The sequence below is a fragment of the Carcharhinus amblyrhynchos genome, chromosome 24, assembly GCF_965287045.1.
Source record: "Carcharhinus amblyrhynchos chromosome 24, sCarAmb.v2.hapA, whole genome shotgun sequence".
In the NCBI taxonomy this organism is placed as follows: domain Eukaryota; kingdom Metazoa; phylum Chordata; class Chondrichthyes; order Carcharhiniformes; family Carcharhinidae; genus Carcharhinus; species Carcharhinus amblyrhynchos.
The window spans coordinates 16,281,823-16,287,479 of NC_137347.1; the positions used below are offsets into that span (position 1 = coordinate 16,281,823).

General features: G+C 45.7%; 1 non-coding gene across 1 annotated transcript; it reads left to right on the forward strand.

The window, feature by feature from the left end:
• Positions 1 to 5,584: 5,584 nt before the first annotated feature.
• On the forward strand, positions 5,585 to 5,657 carry trnav-cac (transfer RNA valine (anticodon CAC)). Its single transcript has one exon. It is a non-coding gene; the product is annotated as a tRNA-Val (tRNA).

Genomic DNA, 5,657 nt, shown 5'->3' on the forward strand with positions numbered 1-5,657 from the left:
TAACCCCACACATTTACCCTGCTAGCCTCCCTGACACTCAGGGGCAATTTAGGGGCTAATCCGCCTAACTACACACCTTTGGACTGTGGGGGGAAACTCACACAAACACAGGGTAAATGAAAAAAACTCCACACCCAAGGTGTGAATTGAACCCGGGTCCCTGACTCTGTGAGGCGGTAATGCTAACAACTGTGCCACCGTGCCGCCTTATTCATGTTTTGCAAACATCCCGGGTCCATAAACTTCTTTTTTAAGAAAATTCTATTTCTTATGAGGAAGTTGATAACTGCTCTACTAGAAATATTTAATATACTAGCTCATGTGTAATTCATAAGATCTTTACATCAAGATTAACTTCCGCACTGTTGAACATCAAGTCATTATTTAGATAATGAGTTTTGTTAAATATTGAAAAGGCAATTTCTGTATGTACACTGATAGCAGTGGCATACTGCCTCAACACACTTGAGGTTGTTGTTATTAACATCTCACATTTCTCAGCTCCATCCTATGTCTTGTTCCCACTTCCTCAATTCTGTAAAATACAAGTCAAGGCTTGTTTGTTTCACAGCTAGCAGAATTTGCAGAAGAACAGAACATGTGTTAATTCACACCTCAGATTTGGTATCATTCAGAAGGCTGATCCTGATAAAGGCAGATATGGTTTGTCAAAATCATACAATCCTATAGTGCAGAAGGAGACCATTTGGCCTATCGAGTCTGCACTGACCACATTCCCACCCAGGCCCTATGCCCACAACCCCATGCATTTACCCCAGCTAATCCCCCTGACACTAATGGACAATTTAGGATGGCCAAACTACCCAACCCGCACATCCTTGGACTATGGGAGGAAATTGGAGCGCCTGCAGTAAACCAATGCAGATATAGGGAGAACATGCAAACTGCACACAGATAGCAACCCAAGCCAGGAGTTGAACCTGGGTCATGGTGCTGTGAGGCAGAAGTGTTAACCACTGTGCCACCCTGTCTGCTGTCTCCTGTCTGCATGTTTCAGCCTGGAAACTGGAACCACAGAAGAATACATGGACGGCTGCAAAGACAACCTCTGGGACAATTGCCAGGTGACTCTGTTCAGCACACACTGAGGATCATTGAGAAAGATCATTTTTTTTTACTCTGCATTCTCTCTGCTTACACTGCGAACTTGCCCAAGTGACCATTCCTTAGATGTTGGCCTGGGCAGTTGGTTAATTTGAGTAGGTGGAGCTCTTTAAGTCCAATCCTGAATCCAGGTTAGGTGTGCTCTCCAACAGGAAACTCTATCTGATGCAATAATCTAATTCCTCCACCACCACCCCCCCCGCCCCACTTTCTCATTGATCTAGGGGTATTGAGACAAATTATAGTCTCTCTAACACTGCTTAGGTGTGCTCAGTAAGAATGAGCGTTTTAACCTTTTTATTTACTCTTGGGATGTAGGTGGCTCTCACAGGCCTGCACTCATTACCTATTCTTAGTTGGTTTGAGCAAGGGGTGGTGGGCTGCCTTCTTGACCTGCAGTAGTTCCTCGTACTGATAGAGTTCCCACAGTGCTATTGGGTGAGGAGGGATATTAACATTCAAGAAATGGTGATACATGTCCATCAGGTTGGTGCATAGCCCGGAGAAAATATTTGTGATGACGATGTTCCTGCAAAACTATTGGATTTACCCTTCTTGATGGTAGAGTTAACAGGGGAGAGGGTGCTATTAAAGTAATCTTTATGAGTTAATGTAATCACCCTCTAAATCATCAATCCTATGTGATTGAATGAATGGAAAATTTCTTCTTCTAATTGCTCCATTATTGGTGGCCATGCCTTCAGTTGCCAAAGATTCAAACTCTGGAATTCCTTCCCTACACATTTCCACCTCACTTTCCTCCATTTGGACTCTTTTACATCTTCTTTGACCAAGCATTTGGCTACCTGTGGCCAATATCTCATTCGTTGCTGAGTGTCATATTTTGTTTCATCATGTTCCTTTCTTCATTCTCAGTACTACAATTAAACAATTTTCCAAAGCTACTTGCCCACCCCATTTGGGTAAGAGTCAATTATTATAAATATAGTTTATATACCTTGACCAATAACATTTGCTCCTGAACATCATGGGGCTATGTGATCAGTTCCAGGACCTTAAGGGTCTTCGCTCATAGTCTCCTGATGCTTACCAGACCCTCCTTTATCTATGTTCTTGCTTCAGTGAGTATTCCATTCATTAGGACTGTTTGGAGGCCCCTGCTAAGACCTTGATTTAATGTGTATCTTATTCATTAGGACTATCTAGAGACCCTGATAAGAGTTGTTTCTCCCCTTTGCTCAGCAGCTGCATCGTTCTGAGGATTGTGGTTCTTTTTACTTAACCATGTCCCATCATGCCTCATGAGCATTATGCATTTAACAAAGACACATGCTTTTAATACAGAATATGTTTTCAAAACAACATGTCTAAATACTCTAATAGTGGTTATATGTGTCTCTATGCAAACAATATATTTCAGACACTTTGGGGACGATTTTACCATCACGTTGTGCCTATTTTTGGGTATTTGTGACTGGTGCCATTTTATGAGCGCCAGATTTCCGGTGTGGTCAGTCTCTTGCCGGAAATAGATAAGAGGCAGGTTAATGCATGTAAATTTATTTTAATGCTGTTTTACATCTGCTGAGCGAGCCTGGTGCTCAGTCATCTGGGCCCAATCCCCCTTTATGATCTCGCTGGGAAAGGTTCTTGCCAGCGAGGAATAGACATGCTCCCAATGAACACGCAGGCCATTGAGGCCCTGGGCAATGCCTACCTTGCAGTGCCAGGGGGCAGGGCTAATAGGAGAGTGGGGGGGGGGGGCAGGGAAAGAGAGGTGGGACTAATGGAGGATGGTCTAAGGTGGGGAAGGGGCTAATGGGGAAGAGGCCCATTGCCACTCTGCACGATCAGTGCGAGGGGGTGGAAATGAGAGGGGGCCCACTGCCATTCTGCAGGGATTGGTGGGAGGTGAGCAACTGTTCTGCAATCGGCAGCGGGGGGCAGTTGTTCTGCGAATGGTGGGGGGAGGGGACAGTGGGTCCACAATCGGTGGGGGGAGGGCGGTGGATCCACGATCGGTGGGGGGAGGGCAGTGCGTCCGCGATTGGTGGGGGGAGGGCAGTGGGTTCGCGATTGATGGGGTGGGGGGGGGGGTCTGCAATCGGTCTGGGCCGCTGGGGAAGGTGGCGGGGGCTGCATCTGGGACCACGGGCCCCCCCCAGTTGCAAGAGGGGGAACTGCTTCAGTCTGCCTGCAGTAGCAGGGGCCTGACAGCTCTCTTTTTGTCTGTCCCATGTTGGGAACCCAGCTCAGGGATAAACAGGATGCCAAGGTCGGGATCAATCTGTTTGAGCCAAGAGTGTGGCTGAGAAGAGGGACGGACATAATAGGCAGAATCTTACCATCATTCACACTGGCGGAGTTTTCCCATCCCACCACAGTGAACCGAGATTCGGCTGGCTGCCAAATTCTCTGACTTCGCTTCAGCATGAATGGCAGGTAAGATCACAACCAATAGCTAGATTGCAACAAATGAGGAAATTCCTGGTGATCTGTTGACTCTTTTGGAATCAATAGTTAACCAAAAGTCTGAATAATTGGAACATTTATCTCTCGGTTGATTTTTCTTTCCCTTCCAGTGTTTGTGTTTAAGCAGACACCACTGACAATGGTACTGAGATTACTGTGTTGGGAGAGATCAAGTTACAGCCCAGAATTCTCTCCATTCATGTTCATGAGGTAAATCTGTGGCTGAGACTCAGTGATTTTTATCCCTGTTTCTCTTCTTCACTTCGGCAATCACTGACTCATACTGATGTATGTATATCCCTACAGTTCCCCAGTGTTTTGGCCAAGTGTTCGTTTTTCATCTGTGTCCAGACAAAATGTCAAGAACAGCTTGCATTTGAAAAGTGTCTTTAAACATAGAAAATGTCCTAAAGGCATCTCAGATGAAGGGGAAGAAACAATAGTACAAAGAACACATGATTTTTTTTAAAAATTCATTCGTGGGACATGGACAGCGCTGGCTGGCCAGCATGTATTACCCATCCCTAGTTGCCCTTGAGAAGGTAGCGGTGAGCTGCCTTCTTGAAACACTGCAGTCCATATGCTGTGGGTTGACCCACAATGCCGTGAGGAAGGCAATTCCAGGATTTTGACCCAGCGACTGCAAAGGAACGGTGATGTATTTCCAAGTCAGGATGGTGAGTGGCTTGGAGGGGAACTTGCAGGTGGTGGTGTCCCCATGAATCTGTTGCCCTTGTCCTTCTAGATGGAAGTTGTCGTGGTTTGGAAGGTGGTGACGAAGGATCCTTGATGATGAGGAAATTATTTGATAGTGGGGCTGAAAAATAATGTTGTCAAATGGTCACTTATTGGCATTATGATTTAGGAGCTCTGCTTCCTTGCGTCGCTACCACAGCCCCCCGATCCACAATTTATTTGTGGACACCAGTTATAGTTTTTCCACTGTGAGCGCAGCCGTGATCAGTTCATACTGGCATTTGGTCACTACTTAACCACTAAAGGAGTGAAAAATCTTTGATAAAATTTTAACTAACACAGAACTATTGTCTGTTTTCATTGTTCTGTAATGGCCTTAGCAGTCATTTGAGGTCATATGTAGCATATACGTTGTTTCCCAACATTTAATGGTCCATTTCTATCTCTTTTTAGTTTGATCTGAATAGCATAGCATGCAACCCTGCATCCACAGGGTGTCATTGTCTTATTGAAAGGGTTATACAAGCTCCATTCCAGGAACTTGCTACACTGAAGACTCTGAATATAGACTCACTAATAGAGTCAAAGGTCACCTCTCCGAAGCACCCAAAAATGGTGTGTGAAATTGAATATAAATGTTCCTCTATGTCTCCCACAAAGTCTCATTGTGCTGCAAAAGGCAGCTGAAGACAGGAGCAGAGTTGAAGCAAAAACAGAAAGAAATGGAAATAGTCAGCTCACCGAGGCGCCTGTTGAAGGGAACACTCATAGAATCCCCACAGTGCAGGAGGAGGCCACTTGGCCCATTGAATCTGCACCCACTCTCTAATTCAGTGTCTTACTCAGGCGCCATCCCCATAACCCCACGTATTTACCCCACTAATCCCCCAAACCTACACATCTTGGGACACTAAGGTGCAATTTTAGCATGGCCAATCCACCTAACCTGTACATCTTTGGACCACGGGAGAAAACTGGAGTACCTGGAGGCAACCCACACACACACACAGGAAGAATGTGCAAACTCCACACAAACAATCACCCAAGGCCAGAATTGAACTCAGGTCCCTGGTGCTGTGAGGCAGCAGTGCTGGCCATTGGATTTCAAATTGCACAATCCCTGTTTACAACTGGAACTGATCAAACATGGACTTGCATCTTCCCCCTGGAGTGTTACCTTGATTGTCGAGCGCTGGCAGGATGTTCAGTTTTTGTTACAAATTTCCAGCATGTTCTCTGGGCGCTCCTTTACCACACTCACCCACACTCCTGAAACCGGTGGCTTGACTCAGTACAGTTCCTCTTGGTTTCCCATCTGTTTTCCATAGCTGTTTTTGTAGTGTAGTGGTTATCACGTTCGCCTCACACACGAAAGGACCCTGGTTCGAAACTAGGCAGAAACA